The sequence below is a fragment of the Pongo pygmaeus genome, chromosome 12 (assembly GCF_028885625.2).
Source record: "Pongo pygmaeus isolate AG05252 chromosome 12, NHGRI_mPonPyg2-v2.0_pri, whole genome shotgun sequence".
NCBI classification, from domain to species: Eukaryota; Metazoa; Chordata; class Mammalia; order Primates; family Hominidae; genus Pongo; species Pongo pygmaeus.
Window position 1 is genome coordinate 69,313,222 of NC_072385.2, and position 22,665 is coordinate 69,335,886.

General features: G+C 42.3%; 1 long non-coding RNA gene across 1 annotated transcript in view; it reads right to left on the reverse strand.

The window, feature by feature from the left end:
- Window positions 1-10,544: 10,544 nt before the first annotated feature.
- Window positions 10,545-22,665, reverse strand: part of LOC129030530 (uncharacterized) — a 31,514-nt gene continuing 19,393 nt past the window's right edge. Inside the window, exons 3-6 of the long non-coding RNA XR_008500691.1 lie at window positions 17,574-17,792; window positions 16,933-17,110; window positions 14,758-14,762; window positions 10,545-10,555 (exon numbers count right to left, since the gene is read on the reverse strand). This is a non-coding gene — a long non-coding RNA (uncharacterized LOC129030530). The remainder of the gene's footprint in view (window positions 10,556-14,757; window positions 14,763-16,932; window positions 17,111-17,573; window positions 17,793-22,665) is intronic.

The following is a 22,665-nucleotide window of genomic DNA, read 5'->3' on the forward strand; positions in this document are numbered from 1 at the left end:
GGGTGGTGCCAGAAACGATCTCTGGACTCAGAATTGCTCTGGGGCACACCCAGAAGGCCAGTTGCTACTGAAGCCCCCGAGCTCACCTGGACAGTCTCTCAGAATCCCAGGTCAGTTAGCCTTGGCTGGCTTCTGGAAGTGGAGAATCAGACAAACCACAGATCTCATGACTCAGTGATCTTCCATAAGGGAGTAGATGAGTGTTTCTGGCACTGGCCTGGTAGGAGCTCATGGGAGGGTGCCAATAATTCCTTTTAGTTACTCTGGGTCATGGTGTCCTAATAGCTAGAGCCAGCCTGAGGCCACAAGGAAACAGAAGCAGCTTTGGGCCCATCTCTGAGAAATACCTTTCACTTTATCTAATTCCCTTTCTTTTGGGTGAGCAGCTTCAGCCAGCAGGAAGCTTCATTTCCTTCCTCTCTGCTGGAACTCCTTGGTTCTGGGCCTTTGTTTTTATCAGCCATTGCAAAACTGATCTCTGATTGCACAATATGGGCAATGACATGACAGTGACTGAGACTCATGAATCCCATTAAGCCCAGTGGTGCTAATAGATCAGATATTCATAAAGAGTTTGCAGTATTAATCCCTGACTTGTCACCACAACTTCCTTCAGACTGTCATTAATATTAAAAAGAATAAGTCATCGATATGTCATGCTGGTCTGCAGTTGTTTGGGGCCTTTTGTTGTTACATAATGAATGGGTTCCATGCGAAGGCCTCGGGGAGTTGTTTTTGCTGTTTATCTCTTTGTTCATGTTTGTTTATTTGTTTCTCCTTAGGCGCTTATCAGAAGAACCAAGAACTGAAGATACAGGAAAAAAACTTCTGCAAGTTCAATGTCCAAAAGAGATTAGGATTTAATTGAAACATACAGATCTGGAAAATAAAAGTCTGATTGAAAGAGTTAACAAAAGAAAGCAGAACACTAAGGGGTGTGTGTGTGTGTGTGTGTGTGTGAGAGAGAGAGAGAGAGAGAGACAGCAGGGCAGGAGAAAGGGTAAGAGAGCAAAACAGCTTTGCAGGGGCAGGTGATGGTGTGATTTGAAATGCCTATGAGATGCACATCTGGCAGGTCTGAAGCCTGCAAGTAACACATGGAGCAAGTTACCCATCACCCTGGCATTTCCTCAAGTCTAAGCTATATGAGCATCCAGCCTCCCACACGTTTGTCTGCATCCTAACCTAATTAGTAAAAGATTACATTCTCCTGTGTAAGTGGCAGAGTCTCTTGGGTGCAGTCTTTTGGGCTAGGACCCAATAGATAGCAGTGGCTGTGTCATTTTAGATAGCAGTGGGAATTTGGTAATTGATTTAAAAACAAGTCGGCCGGGTGTGGTGGCTCACGTCTGTAATCCTAGCACCTTGGGAGGCCGAGGCGGGCGGATTGCCTGAGCTCAGAAGTTCGAAACCAGCCTGGGCAACACAGTGAAACCCCATCTCTACTAAAAATACAAAAAAATTAGCCGGGCATGGTGGCGTGCGCCTGTAGTCCCAGCTACTGGGAGGCTGAGGCAGGAGAATTGCTTGCACCTGGGAGGCAGAGGTTGCAGTGAGCCAAGATCGTGCCACTGCACTCCAGCCTGGGCGACAGAGCGAGACTCTGTCTCCAAAAACAACAAAAAAAACAAGTCAACAGATACATGCAAAAGTTCCCAAGGTGTAGGCCACATTCCAAACAGGGTTTTAATGGCTACCTGCAAGTTTCCTAACCCTGCTTCCCCCCAGTTCAGCAGAGGGATCTTTCCTCAGCTAGCAGGCATTAATTGAATACCTATTAATGAATAGGAAGGAGCCATGGAGTAAGACAAGCTGACCCTAGTCAGTTTACAGACTGATTAGGGAGGTAACATGGGGCAGGGGATGCCTCTGTGAATTGAACTACAATTACTAAAGAGCATGCAAGATGTACTGGAAAGAAATGTGAGGTCCAGAGTAAGAAGATAAGTTTTTCTGAGAACAGCCTATGAACTGATTCTAAAAACGAAGCAATGGATTGTTTTAGTTTTAAAAATAGCTTTGGATTTTTAAATCACAAAATAAATAACAATTTGTTATAGTAAATTAGAAAAAAACAGGTTTGAAAAAAGTTTAAACTTACAGACCATCCCACCACTGCAAAGCAACCAGTGGGGCATCACCCTGAACCCTGGGCCCCATCTTTTTTTTTTTTTTTTTTTTTTTTTTTGAGGCAGAGTCTCACTCTGTCACCAGGCTGGAGTGCAGTGGCGCGATCTTGGCTCACTGCAACCTCTGACTCCCTGGTTCAAGTGATTCTCCTGCCTCAGCCTCCCAAGTAGCTGGGATTACAGGCACATGCCACCATGCCCAGCTAATTTTTGTATTTTTAGTAGAGATGGGATTTCACCATGTTGGCCAGGATGGTCTCCATCTCCTGACCTTGTGATCCGCCCACCTCGGCCTCCCAAAGTGCTGGGATTACAGGTGTAAGCCACTATACACCCAGCCCCATCTTTACCCACTGCTTTACACTTCCTCCTACCACTCCAGTCTGATCTACTTCATACCTGTGCAGTGTCTTCATTAGATTTCATTTGACCAAATGTTTCTACTGCTAAAGCAAATTTTAAAACTACTGCTAAACAGCTGGTCCAGGTAAATTCCCTGACTCTTGCTTTCCTTGCATCATTCTCTTCTGATCAGCCTCCAGTGGCAACCTCCTCACCTTGGCCATTCAGGGCTGTCTTGGTCAGTTCAGCTGCTATAACAAAATTCCAGAAACTAGGTAGCTTATAAACAATGGGAATTTATTTTTCATAGTTCTAGAGGCTGGGAAGTCCGACATGAAGGTAAATCCTGTGTCCGGTGAGGATTCATCTTCTAGTTGTAATCTCACATGGTGAAAGGGGCAAAGGAGCTTCTTTGGGTCTCTTTCATGAGGGCAATAATCCCATTCATGAGGGCTCCACCCTTGTGACCTAATCACTTCCCTAAAGGCCCCATTTCCTAATACCATTGCCTTGGGGGTTAGGATTTCAATTTATGAATCCTAGGGGGACACAAACATTCAGATGATAGCAAGGGCCTTCTGTTTCTGGCTACAGTCCATCTTTACAGCTTGATGTCCCATCACCCTCAACAGGACCCTGTCTCTGGAATACCATATGCATGTTCTTACTGCTAACCTTTTGCTTACATCTTTCTACCATGTTATGTGACCAACTCTTCTCTTCAAATATCTCCATACCAATTCTATAATCTGAGTTTGCCTAGCTCCACTGACCTATGAATCACAGCAATAGCAGCTCCCCACATTGCATCTGGCCACACCTGAGTGATGCAGAACCTCTGGGCCCCTCAAAGTCATAGCCAGAAATTTCACCCTGGGGGATGTTTGATGTGTCCTCACAATACCCCACAAATGTGTCTCCTGCCATGTTCTTCCTCTCCTGTTCCAGCCAAACTTACCCTCCTCCCCCTGTTTATGCTTCCAGCTGAGGCAGCCACTCCTGCTCAAGCCTTCCATGAATATCATAATGTCCTCTTTCCTCATGACCCCAAGGCTGCACCCTTAAGGTGCCAGCATTGTGGCCCCTGGAGTCCTCAAGGCACAGGTGCTAGGGATGCCAAGAAACACCACTCACAGCCCTGTAACTAAGATCCTTCCTGAAAGCCACTCCTTTGGCATCTGTCCTCTTCCATAGGCTCAGATCAGAGTCCCTTGACTGGCAGGGGCCTCAACAGGCCCATACTTTCCTTTCCATTTTCCTGTCCCGGTGCCATAGAGAACTCTTGACAATTGACTTATGCAAATGGACATCTGATAGCCCAGCTGGTTCCTCAGATGTGCTCAGAAATATTCTAATCCCATTGGTGGAAACAGTTTAGGTTCAAATGGCCAATTCGACTATATACACTTTTAGATCCCGAGACTCAGTGCCAACCTTCATAAAATCTCTATCTCAGGCTAAATAAACTCACAAGCCTCTGTAGGAGGCATGGTTGTACAGTTGACCCTTAAATAACATGGGGTTAGGGATACCAAACTCCCTTGCAGTCTAAAATCTACATATAAATTTGGAGTCCCCCAAAACTTAACTACTTATAGTCTACTGTTGACTGGAAGCCTTACCAATAACATAAACAATCAATTAATATCTATTTTATGTTATATGTATTATCTACTGTATTCTTACAATAAAGCAAGCTATAGAAAAGAAAACATTATTAAGAAAATCATAAGGAAGAGAAAATATATTTACTATTCATTAAGTGAAAGTGTATCCTCATAAAAGTCTTTATTCCCATTGTCTTCATATCTTTATAGCCTGAGGAAGAGGAAGAGGAGGGGTTGGGCTTGCTGTCTCAGGGGTGTAAGAGGCAGAAGAAAAGCTGCATTTAAGTGGACCTTGAAGTGCAAACCCATGTAGTTCAAGGGTCAACTGTACAATTAATTTGGCAACTATTCATGTATTTCCATGTGACAGCTCTTCTTTCTGCAAATTGGTGTTAACATTTTTATTGTACTAAAAAAGATATATTTTAAAGGTATGTCTTTTTTATTTTGAGCATGTTGAGCAAAGAATGGAAAGTCAAGAAAGACAGTCCTCTTCCACCTCAACCCCGAAGAACACAAAGATAGCTTGAATAATTTAAAATTGTCAATGTTTCATGTTTATGTCTTAGCTCATCATTCATGTAAGGCCCATGGTTTTCATCATGATATCCAGTAGGTACTCAAATACCAGTAGGTTCTGTTATTTTAAGAATGTTTAAGGTCATTATCTGTACCTTAATCAAGATCACAGGGGATAGGGAGAAGACAAGATAAGACAAAGTAAAACATGGGACAGAAATAAAACTTTACAAAGCAAAAATTTCCAGAAGAAAATTTACCTTAGCATTTTGGTGATAGGATAAAATACTTCTAATGTAATTTGCCACTTCTTAGGGATTTCAAAAGCACATACTGAGTATCTAATTTGCCCATTCAACAAATACCTATTAAGTACTTACTGTGTGTCAAATAGGTTCCTAACAAGACAGCCAGCATCCCTCCCCTCCAGAAACTTCCAGTTTGGTATAGAGAGGCGGAGACTAAACAAGATCATTTCAGACTGTAAGTACCATGGAAAAAATAAACCTAATGACTGGGGAGTGAGGATGAAATGGTCAAGGATGCCTTTTTGAGGAGGTAATACTTAGGCTGAAACAGACTGATGGCAAGTCATCAACCACACACAGCCAAGGAAAGAGTGTTCCCAGGCTGCTATTTACGGGTTGTGAACTGCACATGAACTCCACTTACAGGGACTCCAATGGCGCCCCTGGAGTAGTACAGTAGCTCAGGGTGTTCCAAGCATGTTTAAGTTCATTCACTTGTATAATTAATTTACTTTGCTCAAGTAACTTTGCACATCTATCGACATGCACTTAGTCCAGCTGGATGCAATGACAATCAAATTAACCACGTGGTAATTCAGACCAGCGAAGAAAATGACCCTCAGCAAATTGCAAGCTGGAGTTGATCGTGCAGTTTGTGACTACGTATATGTTTTTCCACTTCTGGAGACATGGGAGACAAGCCTGGCAATTGACATACTGTAAGTGGGAAAAGCTTGAGATTATTTTTGGAACCAATCCATTGTCTACTCCTGTCTTCCTGATGCCAGGGAAAGGAAATATGAGTAATTGCTGTCCAAGCCGAAAGCTGGTTTTCATGGTGAGCATTCCTCCTTCTTTGGTAATGTTCATATGTGGGGTTTTGAAAATAGCTTTTATAATTACAGACTATACTATTAAAGGTGTGCCACTCAATTAACCATTTGACTCCATAGCATGGGGATATCCCATAATGACAGGTTAATGGATTCCATGTTTAATAAAAACAAAAGGGACCATTAGACTTCTAGTTAAGTCAGCAGCATAACTCTTTGCTGGCCATGGATTCCTTGTTAAACTGGCCTCAAAAGCAAATGTATGGAGAGCCTTTAAGATTTCAAACTGGTTTAATGAGTTTCACAGAAATGCTCAAAGGTAGCTTTCCCATCAACTTAGAATTGAGGCAGTGGAAGCTTAAGTGGAGTCTTATGTTCACCTCAGGTCACCTCAGAAGTGGGATACTCAGAAACTGACCCCTTGTTCCTTGAATCTCTCAGCTAATCCTACTTCCTCTCTGAATTGTGCTCACCAGTGTTTGAATCCATTTAAGTCAGTTCTGAGGAGGAAATTCCAGGCACTCTTCCCTACATATTCTGGCATGTAGAATCCAAAAGGAATTCTAGGGGGTGGAGGGCTGGCAGGAACACAGAGTGGGATGGGGCAGAAGTAGTGTTCCTGGGGAGGGCCTGGATATAGGATGTCATGCCCAAACAAGGGAAGGAAAAATGCAGGCCACTCTGGCAGGTAGGGATATTCAAGGGCTGCCAGTTGCGAGAAGTAGGATGGGGTGTTCATCTACCCGTGCCAGGGGGAGCAGGGTTATCCTGGGATATCCAATTCAAAATAGGTGGAAAAATGGGTCAGGGCTCAGGACCTAAACAATGAGGGCTAAAGGACCAGAATTCTCCAGATAGCTACCTAGAGTACGTTTTCAAACTTTCGTGTGAATATGAGTCTCACAGAAAATGCAGATTCTAATTCAGTTGGTCTGGGGTTCTACATCTCTAACACATTCTTAGGTCATGCTGCTGCTGCTGGCTATTGCACCACACTTTGAATATCAAGGGGCTAGAGTATAGGGTAAGGTGTCTCCTTCTTTTTCTCCTAAACATCATGGTCCCAAGAGGAATGAGGAAGCCTTGTACTCTAGAGCCTGGGCAATAACACCGCTACTGCCCAATAACACTGCTGAGAAGACACATCAGCCCCCACTGATTGGGGGAGCAGTCAAAGTCCTCTTGTTAATTGCAGGGCAGAAGCTGAGCAACTGGCTACTGGAAGAGACTCACAGCAAAAAAAACAGCCCAAAACAATGGGTAAAAGAAAGGTCATATTTGGTGAGTCCAGGGAAGAGGCTTAAGTCTCTACCCCTTTTTAATGCTTTGAAAAAAAAGGATCTCTCATCACCCGCACTATGGTCAGTGCTTTGAGTAAGGTCCCTCTACAGAGTGAGCCTCAGAGTATGCTGAACAAACACTGTGACCCAGCCCAGCAGACAGGGTTCAGGGGCTACTGCTCTCTCATAGTAATCTAGGAAACTATAGAGGGAAGATTTCTTCCACAGCTGCTTTCCAGGAGCTCTAAATTGGGTACTGTGATGGTTAGTTTTATGTGTCAACTGAGCTAGACTATAGTACCCAGTTGTTCAATAAACACTAGTCTAGGTATTGCTGCGAAGGCATTTTGTCGATGTGATCAACATCCACAATCAGCTGACTTTGAGTAAAGGAATTATTCTTGATCATTTCTATGGGCCTCATCTAATCAGTTGAAAGTTTTAAGAGAAAAACTGAGGTTTCTCCAAGGAGAAGAAACTCCACCTGTCAATTGCAGCTCCAGCTCCTGTGGGAGAGTTTCCAGCCCTCGGGCCTGCCCTATAGATTTCAGACTTGTCAGTCCCCACAATTACACAAGCCAATTCTTGAAAAACTTTTGTAATGTAGAGTTGATCCTCATTATCAATGGATTCTATATTTGGAAATTTGCCTACTTGCTAAAATTCATTTGTAACCCCGAAAGCAATACTTGCAGTGCTTCTGCAATCATTCACAGACATGCTCAAAGCAGTGAAAAGTTTAAGTCACCCAATGTACAAATTTTTCAGCTGAAGTCAATTGAGGCAGCACTTTCATGTTTCAGCTCTCATACTGTAAACAACTGTCCTCACAGTTCATTTAGTGCCATGATTTTCACATTCTTGTGCTTTTTGTTGGTGATTTCATTGTTTAAAATGACCCTTGAATGTAGTGCTGAGGTGTTGTCTGGTGTTTCTAAGCACCAGAAGACAGTGATGTGCCTCACAGGGAAAATACGTGTGTTAGATAAGCTTCATTCAGGCACGAGTGGTAATGTTTTGGCCATGAGTTCAATGTTAATGCATCAACAGTATATATTAAATAAGGTGTCTTTAAACACAAACACACATAAAACAAGGTAATATCTTGATCAGTTGATGAAAATGTTGTGACCAGAGGTTCATAGGAACCTAACCCTGTAGATCCCCTAAGAGCAATGGCTCAGCATTTGCTATTTCAATGTTTGTGACAGCTTTATAGAACATGGCTATCATGAATAGCAAGAACTGACTTGGGTGGGGGTGTGTGTGTGTGTGTGTGTCCTGCTGGTTCTGCCTCCCTATGTTCCGCTTCCCTCTGCTTCCCTGGTAGCCCCCTTACTGATGCAGATGCAATAATGCCCTTTCCTCCAGGTCTGGCTACGCCTAGCACAGATGACAAGGGTGTTATGTCCTTTCTGTATTCAGATCCTTGACAATACTCTGCAGATGGAGGGGAGGAGTCCATGTACAAACCTTCTAGTGAAAGTTAACATTCTCTTTAACAAGGAGAGTTTTTCTCTTACTAGTTCAGATTTAGGAACATAAAATATATGCAGGCCTGGTAATTTGGATGTTATTCCATCTCTCTGATACAGTAAGAAGTAGGCTAGACTAGATAATGACTGGAATGCATTTCAGCATTTTTAATGCAATTTGAGTGATGAGTCCCAAATTACTTTTTCAGTGTAAACCAATCAAGTATATTCTAGTTTGAGTGTCTTTACCAAAAATAAACTTCTTTATGAATGTATAAAAAGTAATTAGACTGTCTCCAAGACATTGAGCCTATTCCCAAAGGGTGAAAGAAGCCAGCATGTCTCAGAGAAAAAGGAAAGCATCAATTCAACAAGCCCACTGCCCTTCCTCTCCCCACCCTAGCGGTCAGTTTTCGTTTTCTCGGGCTGTAGTTATGATTCCAGCTTGCCTGGCCTGCAGCTGCAGGCTTCATTCCTAATTCTAAATTTATTGTCTTCCATGTTGCACTGACTGCCACAGGAGGGCCTGGGTGAGAGAAAGTAAGGTCTTAGCTCAAATCTACCCCACTCCTGAGACACCATGCATGCTCACTCCCTCCATGGGCTGGTCCGCAGCCCAGCTCTGCAGCGCGTGCCCGACACCTGAATGGGCTTTCAAAGGCTTACAGATAATTCTCTCTTTACTTCAAGAACATGTCACGACTAAGAATAAGCACCATGCACCAGCCACCATTGATCCTGAAATAAAATGCTGTCTGGACAAAAAAGAAAAAACTTCTTTTATGCACTGATCCTAGGAAATCAGACCACCATTCACTTCACAGACCGTCTGCAATGTAATTCAACTGTCAAAGAGTGTTCAAACAAACAGAGGAAGGGGAGAGCATAATACAGCCTGAAATGTATTTGTATTCAAAAGCATTTCCCTTTAATGTTTAGCAACGTCCGCAATATGAGTAGTACTGTAAGATGCTAGATGGTAGAATGGCAGCTGCCTTTTCCTGTAACTACGTAATTGATATACTAAATAAGAATGATATACTCAATCAAATGAAAATGAATAAAAAAAGTGTCACCTCACCACCATGAAATAAAAAATTGTAGAAATATATATGGTAAACATATTGAGTCAAATATTCTCCACTCAGAAAAAAATGCGTAAATGGCTAATCAGGACTAGCTCTTAAGAAACTTGGCTTTGAGGGTCCACCGTGGCTCTTTGCTCCACATCTTCACACCCTACTGGTCACTCCCCCTTCTGGTACACCAGATGCAAGATGCTCCTTCTCTCCTCCTCCTTCTCCGGCTCTCAGCTGGTTGCCCACTTTGAGAGGATTCAGTTGAGTCAAGGGGCCACAAGCAGCCCACCTCCTGCTGTTTTAAATAAAATTTTATAGAAACACAGCCGTGCTTATTTGTCTGTGTGCCATCTATGGCTGCCTTTCATCCTACAAAGACAGGGCTGAGCAGTCGCAACAGAAACTTTATGGACCATATGCCTAAAATATTTACTTTCTGATCCTTAACAGAAAAAGTTCCCCATCCCCTGAATAAAGCCCTTCACATGAAAGTATAGCACTTTTAAAAGTTACTCCTCCAGGGATGACTTAAATTTTAATAGGGAGATAATTTTCTTAATCTAAAGGAATTAATGGCTAATAACAGAATTTTGGTCATCAGGAATGGAATACTTTAGAGGTGTGTTGGGGTTGGGGAATTTCTTAGGCTTAATAGCTATCACCTGCCCATCACCCAAGTTGTAGATCTACCTATGGAGTATTTTAATAAAATTGAGAGGGTTATTACGACGTGGAGAAAGACTCAAAAGAGAGGTTGGTCTGAAAGGAGTTTGAGAGTGCTAAAGATGGCAGCACTTGTGGGGTCAAAAACACACAACCCAGGAGATTGCCATTTGTCTCAGTCTCACCCAAGTGTTTAGTCTTATTCATAAATTTCACAAAGATATTATATTGAACTTCACAAAGTAAAACTTTTTTTATAGCACATAGATATTCTCTCTGAAGTCCCCACGAGTAGTGTTATTTATCTCTAAAGAAGTCTCTCACAACAAAACAGCAACAGAGAGCACGGTGCAGCCTTGTTTCCAGAATGCTGGGGCTCACTCCACACCAGCATTATTAAGTAGACTTAGCAAGACTTTGAAGTAGCCGCTGCACAAAGAAAACAAGAACATCTGGTTTCCCATCCCGAGGTGAATCAGAGGCTAAGCATGCATAGGAAGTAATAATCGCTTCTAACATATGCATTTGTTCAGGATATTACAGCTCACAGAAATGTTCGCCAGAGCGTTCTTTTGTTTAATCCTCAGGACAATCCCTTAATGTGAAAATTTTCATCCCCATTTACAGGTAAGGAAATGAAGGATCTAAAGTTTGGGTTAAAAGGCTCACCCTAGATAAAACTGCTCTTGGAGATGGAGTCAGAGCAAAAACTCAGGTCTTCTGAGTTGTCTCTGGGTAGAGGGTTTATTCCCTAAGCCCATGCTGGAGGGAGTCTCAGGTCTCATCAAGAGCAGAGTAGGCCAGCACAGTCATTCACCCAATTCTTTAAGGCCAAGGTTTTGTTTCTCTTTAGGTACAAGAGTGGTAAGCAGCAACCTAAAACAGGAATGGGCTCCATTCAGGTATGCGCATGAGCTACCTTGTTGGTACCAGGATGCACTGCACATTGCTCCTGGACCCTCCTGGGATGGTGGTCACATACTACTAGCACCTTAAGAGGCCTTTCTGCAAACTAGAAGAAGGCAGACCAATTCCGCAAAGATGCTCCTTCCCGTAGCTGACCCAGTCCTGAGCCAGGTGCAGCTCAGCAAGCCAAGCAGGCTAGATCCAGCCCCTGCTCAAGCCCTTCAACCCAGACAAGCCATCATCTCCAGGCACAGCCAATACAAGTGTCAAGTGCCCACTCAGTTCAGAGACCTCTCCTCTCCAAGAAGGGATGTTTCTTAAAAGAAAGAAAAGCTTACTGAGAAGAACTGAATCCATACAATAAACACTACACAGTTTACCAAGAAGGTCACAGCCACCATCTAATCTCAGCGTGGTTTGGGTTGTGATGACAGCCCTTCTGAGCTTGAGAACTGTGGCTGGTTGCAGTTCAGGCCATCTCCCTCTTGCCTGGTTCTCCCTCTTGGCTAAGCTCCTTTCTGTATCCCATTCAAGCCATTTTCCCCATTAATTTAGGTGCTACCATGTTTAACAGGAACATCCTTGAATCAGAGGGGACATACAGCTAGCAGAGGGGTGGAATTATTATTGGTGAGTGGGTGGGTAGCTGTCCCCTTCCGCATGTTTCTGTCACACCCTGACAGGGGATCCTGCTGGGATAGAGTGCCTCTTCCAGGCCCAGACCTTTCCAGGAGGGCATCTGCCATCACAGCATGCTGGATCTCTTCCTGCTCCTCCTCTAAATGTTCTCGGGAGCCCACATCATCACTTAGGTCAGGGGGCAAAGTCCAGCTGAGCTCATTAATCATATTAGAGTCACCTTTCCTGCTCAGGGATCAAGAGCAGCAAGAGCTCACAATCTTCTTTCGAGTAGCTTTTTCATAGATTTGAAGGAAGAATGGATCCAAGAGCAAAACAATAGCTCCAATTAAGCCTGGGAGACTAGAAAAGAAGGTCTACTGAGAGTGCAGCTGGGAAAAGCAGGAGAGTTAGCTGGGGTCCTACCTGATCTCAGCCACACCTCTGTCATGTGTCACGACCAAGCAGCACTGAGAACAAGACCTCAAGGCAGGCAGGTAGAAATGGACCCTCAGACTAAATGTTCAATAGACACTAAATATATTCAGTTTACAAAGTGCCCTGCTAACATTTATACGGTGTGCCGTGTCTTTCCAGTCCCACTCTGACGGCTACCACCACGTCCAAGGAGAATTGTTGAGCAAGTTGAATTTGCCTTCAATAACTTCCTAGCACCTTTTCTACACACTTCCCTTTAAACTCTATTTTCTCTCATATTCAGATTTAGGTTTTAATTATCTTGTTACTGGATGTGGGGTTTAGTTACCACTTTCGTGACAATATCTTATGGTGGCTTTAGATCCCTAATTATTAACTTTTGATAAATAACGAGGTATCTAGAGAACGCTGAAATTTGACAGTATTTTCAGGAGTATATCCCACTCCAGGTTAGATTGTACCTTTGTAGTATTTACTGCCATCAATTCAACCAAAATTATGTAGGTAAAATATAGCCAAGGTATGTTTATTGATGACATAAGAGTTATTAAAACAATTAATAACAGGTTTATGGTTTTTGAAATGATTATACATAAAACAGCCTTTGATCCTGTGTCAATTCTCTTCAAAATATATTAATAAATATTCTTAGCCAATAGACCTTTGCTCCAAGAGTAGGTTTACACTACCAAAAGCCACTGATGCCACAAAATTACTTAATTTTTGCCGTCACCAAGGAAGGGGCTTTTAATTTCCCACAATAGAAATACTAAGAAAAAACTCATTCAATGAATGTTTTGGTTTGGGGACAATTTCACAGGGTGAAGATGGGAGGGCCTTGCCCCAGCATTGACCATGTGGATTCACCTCCTGTAACTCATACAGTTCACAGAGTCCTCTCCTGCACAGACACCCGCAGCACAGCCACTTGCATTTGAAACTCACCAGGTTCCAGGAAAGGCTTGTGGCCGACAGGTCAGTGCACTAAAGCTGTGAGCTAACAACAGGGACTTCCACTTCTGCTTTCCGAGATCAGGCTGTCTGGGGAAAATGCTGACGCGTCTCTACTTCTTTTCCTGTCTCTGTCTTCCTGTTGATCTGTGTGTGCTTTTATAGCTTTATCACTTATCACTTGTCCCACTTCATCCCGAAAGAATAAAGGAGATGAGTAACGAACTCAGACAACCTGCTAGTCCCAATTCAGTTGAACCCCTCTTAAGGCAGCCAAGAGTAAAAATCTCAGATTTTAAAAGATGATGGACACATTATGAGGTGATTATTCACACTACAAAACAGTTTTTAGAACCCAGAATGATAAAGCTGAAAAGGGATCTTAGAAATCTTTCATTACACTCACCCTCTTTTATAGATGAGACTACTAAGCCCACAGAGGGAAAATGACTCAGCCAATGACCTTCTCATTCTTAACTCATTCTTTGCAGAAAGGAAAGTTTTGCAACTGGAGCTCTAAATTTTTAGAGCGATTAAAGTATGATTATTGCCCAGGTGCAGGGGCTCACTCCTGTAATCCTGGCACATCGGGAGGCCGAGGCAGGCAGATGGCTTAAGCTCAGGAGTTTGAGACCAGCCTGGGCAACATGGCAAAACCTTGTTTCTACATAAAATACAAAAATTATCCAGGCATGGTGGCACACACCTGTAGTCACAGCTACTTGGGAGGCTGAGGTGGGAGGCTCACTTGAGCCCCAGAGGCAGAGGTTGCAGTGCATCAAGATCACACCAGTACACTCCAGCCGGGGCAACAGCGCAAGACCCTGTCTCAAAAAAAAAGTATGATTTTATTTAAAACTATTTAAGTTAGACACACATTCCTAGGAAAACACTATTACATGTACTGAGGGACAATGGCTTGTGAAATGGAGTATGAATGCATGCGGTACCACATTCATATATGTGGTTCCATACTCTAGAATAATGAAAAACATTCCACATCCACATTTGTTTTAGTATTTCCTATTAACAACTTGTGTTTGGAATAAATACATGTTATTAACAGAACCATCCAGTTAGGCAATTAATGAACGTCCTGGGGGTATATAATGACACAAATATATTTTAAAGTCTTGAGAGGAGACAAATTACTAACAAGGTCAAGGCCACTTCATTTGCCCTTGATAGCCTTGTGTGAACATACCCTCAGCTGCCTTCTGAACACTCTCCAGGTTCAACTTCTACAACCTGCCTCTGTGATTTATCAGGTAGCAGCTGTGTGAGCAACTAGCCGTGTGCACATGGGCACACACACGCACCCATACACAATGCTCCTAGGAACAAAAGCTGGCACAGAATCTTAACTGAATTCAATAGAAAAAAAATGATTTTTTTAAAAATTGATATAGGCATCCTTCTGAGGGCCACACTGTCACTCTGGGCTTTTGTACTGGCTGGCTCCTGATTTTTCAATGCATGCTGAAAACACCACTCCTGCACACACACTCCCCGGAGGCAGCTTTGGCTTGCTGCCACTTGCCCTCACTGTATTAAGAAGTGTGGATCCATTGCTATTATGGAGCCTGAAGCAGAGCCAAGAAGAAATCTCAAAGGACCCACTCCCTAGACATATGTGAATAGAATAAAAATGAGACACAAATGATAGCACGAAGCCTCCAGCACTCTACGGACAAAGTGAGGGGCTGTGTTGCAGGTCAGGAGAATGTTCTTGTTCTTGGGAAAGAAATAAAATTAAAATATGCCATCCGTTACATAGGAAGTTCCTTCAGACCTATCATCAAGAGAGGGGGTCTTTTTTCTGTTGTTTTCCTCCAAGTAGGAGTTGGAATTTATTAAAGCAAAGATATACATTCAAGGCTGAGTTTAGAGGTGTCTCCACGACTACATACCGAGGGTTCCCAGCCTGCTGATCAGATAACAGAGGAAGCAATCTCATATGCTCATTTATACTAAAGTGTTAAAGATTTGATGTGTTACTTCTCCCAGAGGTAGTTACTTTACAAAGGCCCATGGACAGCAAACAATATTTAACCTAAAGGAATATACAGAACTTCAGACACCAGAATTTCAGGTAGAATTTCAGGCACCAGAGCTTTTTAACCCTACCCAGGAAACCATTTAATTAATACATGGTGTATCTAAACATATTTGTCTGATGCAGTGACAGAAAAAAAAGAGTGTCATACAAAGCAAACCTACAAGAGCAAGTCATGGCTTCTGCTATTTTTTCTTTCTCTTTCCCTTATCCATTCCAAACCCCTAATGGTTCCTGCAACCTCATGTCTCTGATTCCACTGTCCCATGTGATTGAACCAGTTGTGAAGATTCAGCAAAGCGTTTCTCACACGTTTCATTGGTAAAGATAAACCCAGTGCTGAGATCACTGCAAAATGAAATTAGAGGTCAAAAACAATGTCACAAAATAGAACAAAATGGCAAACATTCAGGCGGAAATGTTAGGCTACACAAGAGCTAGCACAAATAGTGCACAAAACTGCAGGAATCACCAATGTTTTTATGACAAAGGAGGCATTTAAGCTAATGATTTAAGCTAATGATTTAAGCTAATTCCACTGCAGTGTGGTCCCAAGGGCAGGGCAAGAATATGGGTCCACCCCCCAGGGCAGGCAATCAAGGGGTCCATGGCCTGGAAGGGACTTAAAAACAATAATAAAACCCACTGAAAGCCAATGTGCTTTTTATTATCACCACTGCAAGCAATTCTAAACAATATCAGTGATAAACTGCTCTCCCCACCACCAAAAAAAATCTTTTGTTGGTCTAAGTTCTACACAATCGCTGAAGTTGCAGTTGAATTTTAGGAATATAAATGTATGCTTCAACTCAGCACTTTTTAAAATTGTGCCTTCCTTAGTAAACATTGCATTCTACATGGGAGTTGATTCAGAGAATTAACTCCATGCATTTATTTTGAGAGTAAGTACAAAACAAAGCTTGCTTTGGGCACAATTCGTGTCTCAGCCTCCCTGGCACTGTACTACATATTCCTGTTTTCAAACAATTGATTGAGATAAACAATGATAGCTCAGTGATTGTAAAGACAAACAGAACTTGAGTTACTTCAACTCTGTCATTCTATGTGACTGCTGGAGTTTTTTATTGTGTTTAAATTTTCTGGAATTTATTGTGAAATGAGATTTTATGTATTTCTGCCAAATGTATCCTTATGTTTACGGCTTTTTCTTATTTATTTAATCTGTTCCTTCATGTGAAAGAAAGCTTTCAAAATTAAAATTAATGAAAAATGTTCTTTGATCAAAGATAGATAGAAACTTCATGAATATGGGAAGAAAAATAACTCTGACAAAGCCATTGACAAATTTGCAGAAGTTAATCACAAAAACAGAAACCAAAAAATCACTATTCATGACTGTGAAAGACCAATATGTAGGTATAAGTTTTCATCCCTTTATTCAAAAAAAATACACTAATGAAACTAAAAATATTATACTATAACTTTCTTTCCTTTTTTGGATTGTAGCATTTACTGTATTTTTAGTTTTTATTGATATGACACAAAATTTCATAAAAGAACATTTCTGGCCAACATTATTTTCATTTCATGTTGTGATTATTACTAAAAACAGCTTTGACATATAGAGCAAAGAGGTTTTAAAACTGATGCGGTCTGGGTGTCAAACACTAGCCCTAGCGCTTCTAATCTGTTACCTGCTTTGTTTTTGTGGTTCCCTGACTGTCTCCCTCCCTTTAGTCTGGGCCTTCCCCTCCCCCCACCCACACCCCCATCACTCCAAACAAGACTTGTTAGAAAGGTAGATCTGATGCACTTAAAATAATTCACCTCTTCTCTTGGGTTCTTCAGTCTTTCTCCCACTTTTTCTTATAGAGAGTCAGGTTACGAAACTAGAAGGGTTAAAACTCAGTCCTTCACTCTCTTTTTCCTATTTGCCGCGAGTAGAGATGAGCTGAAGCATAATTGGCCAGGACTCACCAATCCACCTATGAGAAGCTGAGCCAGGCTGGGGAGAGTGGGAGAAAGGATTCAGACAGCACAAACCCTACTTTGACTCTGACCCCAGGCATGCCGCCTCCAGCCAGGAGTACTCCTGGCTTTCCTTTCTGGAAGAGCATCTGAGAAAACATTGTCCTGAGATGTAAAACTGCCCTCCACACTCAGGGCCCCAGCATCACCCATCACTTCAGAGACAATAGAGTTTACATTTTAATGCATGCCCCATCCCACACCTCCTCCCAACTCTGAAGTTCCAACTCTTGTTGGCCCACTGCCCTTAACTCTGAAGAGTCGACTCAAAGTAACAGGGGATATATTTCCCACCCAAATTTGGCATAGGAGGATCATCCCGCTTCAGTCCCCTGAAGGATCTTAAGTTACCTAACAGCGATTTATTATGTCATGAAGGGTCACGTTTCCTTCATGTTAGTGATGAGGGGAAAGTTATAGTATTTATTTTTCATTTTGACTTAGCTGAATATAATGAATTCCGCTGATGGCCTATTTCTGAAATCCACCAATCAAAGGAAATTGTAAAGTTCACCATAGTAACAGCTCTGTGTCAGCGGCCCGCGTGAGAACCACACAGCCTGGGAGGCACCGCAGCTGAGGAGGCACTGGCCAATGGTGGGGCAGAGTGATGTTACCATCTCATAGCAACCAAGGGATCTGCATGGCAACATCAGTTGCTATATAAAAGAAAAATTAGCAACAATATTCTGTTAGGGAGAGATAAAGATATTAACTGTTAAGTCATACTTGAGTCACATTTATGAGGACCTATCCCAAAATATCCACCTAAACATAGCTCAGATGATACCTGCCAGATTCAAGTCCACATGCCAGGAACATTCTCCCCCACCAACTAGCACCACCTGAGGACTGAGAGAGAGGAGCATGTCCAGAGAACAGACTGCTTCTGCATAGGAAGGAGAGGGCTCTTTGAATACCAGGAACCACAGCGCATATTTGCGGGGTAAATTACACATAAATCATCACATTTAGTCCTGTGAGGGAGGTAGGGCAAAATTATTATTATCATCAAGTTCTCCACCTATCTCCCATCCCTTCCTCCCCCGGCTTTCCCATCTCAGTTAATAGCTACACAATTCTTCCAATTGCTCAGGCCAAAAACCTCTGAGTTCTCCTATTTTCTTTCTCTCACACCCACATCCACTCCATCAGAAATGCTATTCATTCTTCCTTCAAGCTATCTCCAGAATTCAGCCTTTTCTCACCACCTCCACAGCTACACCCTGGTCCACTCCACCACCTGTCACGCAGAGGCAATAGCCTCCTAACCTGTTTCCCTGCTTCCCGGGTAGGCCTCCCTGTGGTCTATTCTCAACACAGCAACTAGAGTGACCCTTGCAAAACGTAAGTCCTTGGCTCACAACCCTCCAATGACTTCCCATCCTATCTCAATGTAAAACCCCAATCCTTCCCAGGACTACATGGCTTCACACACCTTGGCTAGGGAGCTGACCCATCTGCTGCTATTGTCTGCTTCTCTCAACTGCTCTAGCCACACTGGCCCCCTCACTGGGCTTCTAGCACATCAGGCTCCTTCCTACCACAGGGTCTTTGCACTAGCTACCTCTTGCAGAACATTCTTCCCCCAGAGACCCTCACTTCATTCAAGTGTCTACTCAGATGTCACCTTCTCAGTGAATTCTTCTCTGACTTATTTTAAAACTGGACTCTCTATATCCATAGCCCCTAACCCCCATCCCTAGCCACCAGTGGGCACCTAGAACAGTGCTGGCATGCAGTAAGTACTCACTCAATATCTAACGATGAATAAAGGAAGCACTGTTTTACAGATAATCGGGCTCAAGAAGCTAAATTATTTACTCAGAGGCTCCCAACCAGGACGCATTAGAGCCCAGACTTGAACCCAGACTTACTCATGCAGTGACTCCCACACTGGGCTCTACCCTCTCTACCTCACTTCGGTTTCCTTTTCCAGATCTACCACTGCTTCTAAGTGCCAGGAAAGCATGAATTCTCCGGGAAGGGAAGAGGAATGGCTGGGCTGATGGCGTGGCTGTGCAGACAGCCACAGCAGGAATAGAGAGTGGGGGTAAGCTGGCCCAGACCCTGAGCAGTGCCCTGAGTGGAGCCACCCTTCCAAGGGAATCAGCAAGTATGGCTGAGACCATGTCAGCGTGACTGCCAATGACACCTCATTGATGATGACCTCTCCCTCCCTTCCAGGCCACTTCTCTTGGGGATAGAAACAACTCTTTTGAACATTCAGCATTCCTACCCAATATTTGGATCAAAAACAAATATTTAAATGGAATTTTTAGTCTGTAGAGTGTTTTATCCTCATTTTTGCTAGTTTGTTATCAAGGAGTCTCAGAGTTGTATTAAGTGTATATTGCATGACTGATTAAAAAAAAATAGAGAAAATTCAGTCACCAGATGTTTTTTGGTCTAAACAATAAATAGTTTTTGTTAACAGAAGCAGCCTAGTATTGTGGGATTATGAAGAATAGCATTTTTCCATTAAAATTATGCTGAACACTGGTAATAGCACGCCTATATTCTCTACCCTGAATCTGGTGGTGGAGGGTAAGTAGTGGAAGAAGAGATGAGGTGGGAGCGGGGGAAGACCACCCAGAAACAAGGCAGGGAGAGGAAAACCAAAGGCAAGAACATTTTGCTTCCATGGCCTATATCGGCAATTAGGAAATCCTGGTGTAGACACAGACATTGTCATCAATCTTGCTGTTGAAGCAAAAAAATTAGTCATGACTCTCTCACCAAGAAACTAGAAACATGAAAGACAAACCAATAACAATAATCACTACTGCTTTTTGAGCATTTACAATGTAGTACACGTTTTGCTAAGGGCTGGCATACAGTTTTACATTTAAGCCTCTTAGCAAACCTGGATGGGAGGAATTACCTCCCCATTTTATAGACTATTTACAGAGAAATTGAGTAACTTACCCAGGGTCATACAACTAGAAAATGACAGAAATGATCTGATTGCTTCCATAATCCCTGCAATTTTTTTTTCTAATTTCCAGCTTTTATTTTAAGTTCAGGGGCACATGTGCAGGATGTGCAGGTTTGTTACATAAGTAAACATGTGTCATGGTGGTTTGTTGCACAGATCATCTAATTATCTAGGTAAAGCCCAGCATGCAGTAGCTATTCTTCCTGTTGCTCTCCCTCCTTCAGTCTCTGGCAGGGCCCAGTGTCTGTTGTTCCCCTCCCTGTGTCCATGTGTTCTCATCATTCAACTCTCACTTATATGTGAGAACATCCAGTATTTGGTTTTCTGTTCCTGCATTCGTTTGCTGAAGATAATAGCTTCCAGCTCCATCCATGTCCCTGCAAAGGGAATGAGCTCATTCCTTTTTATGGCTGCATAGTATTCCATGGTGTATATGTACCACATTTTCTTTATCCAGTCTATCATTGATGGACATTTAGGTTGACTCCATGTCATTGCTACTGTGAACAGTGCTACAAGAAACATATGCATGCACGTATCTTTATAATAGAATAGAATGATTTGTATTCCTTTAGGTACGTACCCAGAAATGGGATTTCTGGGTCAAATGATATTTCTGCCTCTAGGTCTTTGAGGAATCGCCACACTGTCTTCCACAATGGTCCCTGTTTTTAACTGTTACATTGCACCTCCTCTCTCTACAATAAGATTATTTCATGTGCTATAAAGAAACATGGAATACATATAAAATCAGGAGGTGATATAAGGAAACATTAAAAAAAAAAACTTCAGTGAAAGTTCTGATCCTTTCCAAGAATGCAGAGCCCTGTGTGGAGAGCTAGGCAGGTGTGTGGAGGTCCTGAGGAACGTGCTTCACAGTTCCACTTCTCATCCCCAAGGTGACATCATCATCCCCTCTATTTTGCACCACAAAATTAGTTCAACAATAATGGAAAAGTAAATGCGAATGTCCTGCTCACAAAGGTTCATGTTGCCAAAAGTTGTAGAACACATACTATTCTCTAAACTTTTCCCTGTTGACATAAAACTCACAGGTAAGGTGTTTTGTTACATGGAGAACCCCAGGAGAGTTGAAATAGGGCATAGGGGGACCAAAGCTGTGTGCCCAAAGCAAATGTGTAACAATGAAACAGCAAAAGAACTAACAAAACTAACTCCATTTTTCTTGAAGGGGCCTCTACCCATTCCTGCATGTAGGCTAAGATAATTTTAGAACACTGAGATAATATGCAAAAACAACAATCATGTAGTTTCTTAAACTAACTCTGGGATTAAAGGAGAAGTATGTAAACAACTATGTTTTGTTAAACGTTTATAGAAACATTGTGATCTGACCAAGGACAAAGAAATTCCCAACATTCTCAGACCCTCACTGACATGCAGATGTCTGTGATCACTGGTTACCTCTTGATTCTGACCCCCTCCTTTTCCCGTGTTCTTAACTTAAAAAGAGCCTAAAATTTTTACTGACTTAGGATGGTGCTTTAGGACACTAGTCTACCCTCTTCTCAGTTTGCTGGCCCTCCAAATAAACCTGCTTTTGCTCCCACCAACTCTTGTCTCTTGAGTTTTGGCTTCTGAATGGTGAGCAGCTGTAACTGAATGGAATCAGAACACTGGAGTGTTCTGCTGAAACTTTTGGCCTGGCAGGGAGGAAAAAGCAGGCTTATATTAAAGCTGCTATTCTTTCTCAGCTGCATCACATTCATTCCAGTATTTTGCCCCAGAAGCAAATATAAACCTAAACAGAAAAAAAAAAAAAAGAAAAAAGAAAAAAGAAAGATGTTTTTTGGATTCCTGAATTAAAAACAAAACTCCAGCCTAACTTTACCCATGAACATGAAACCAACATGCCATAGGACCTGGCATTCTGACACAGTCCAGGGCAGTTTCTACCCAGGCTAGACTTTCTGAGAAGCAAATGTTTTCCTGTATTCAAATGGATCTGTGTTACCTAATATCAGGACTAGCTCTCACCTCCCAGTTTACCTTTGCAGTGAAACTTCTGTTGATCACCCCAGATCTGAATTCCCTTAGCATGAGTTGTTTAGACCAGGCACCTGTGTATTTGCAAATACTGTAGAAGGCAGTATGACTTAGTGCAAAATGTTCTGGGACCATAGAGCTGCAAGCTCAAATTCCAGCTCTGAGATTTGTTACTCGTGAGATTTTTGGCAGGTGACTACCCTCTTCTACCTTTAGCTCCATCACCTGTCAAATGAACACAATTAAACCTATCTTACAGAAGTTTTTTGGTCAGGAATAAGTAAGCTATTACATTGGGAAAGAGCCTACTATAGTGCCTGGAACATATCAACTTCAGTTATTATTTTGCTGAATTATTATTTTAAAAGCAAAATACAGAAATGAACCAGGAGATGGTCAAAATTGTAATGTAGCATTCTAACTGTATCTCAATCCTTGCTGAACTATCCTAATTAATTACATATGTATGGACTCCTCAGGAAAAAAACGGAAGTACAATCAACCCCATCTCCAAAAAGGAGTCATCTTACTCACCAATTTTCGAGAGAAGTCTTCCATTTTTCCCTCAAAATTGAACATCAGCTTTC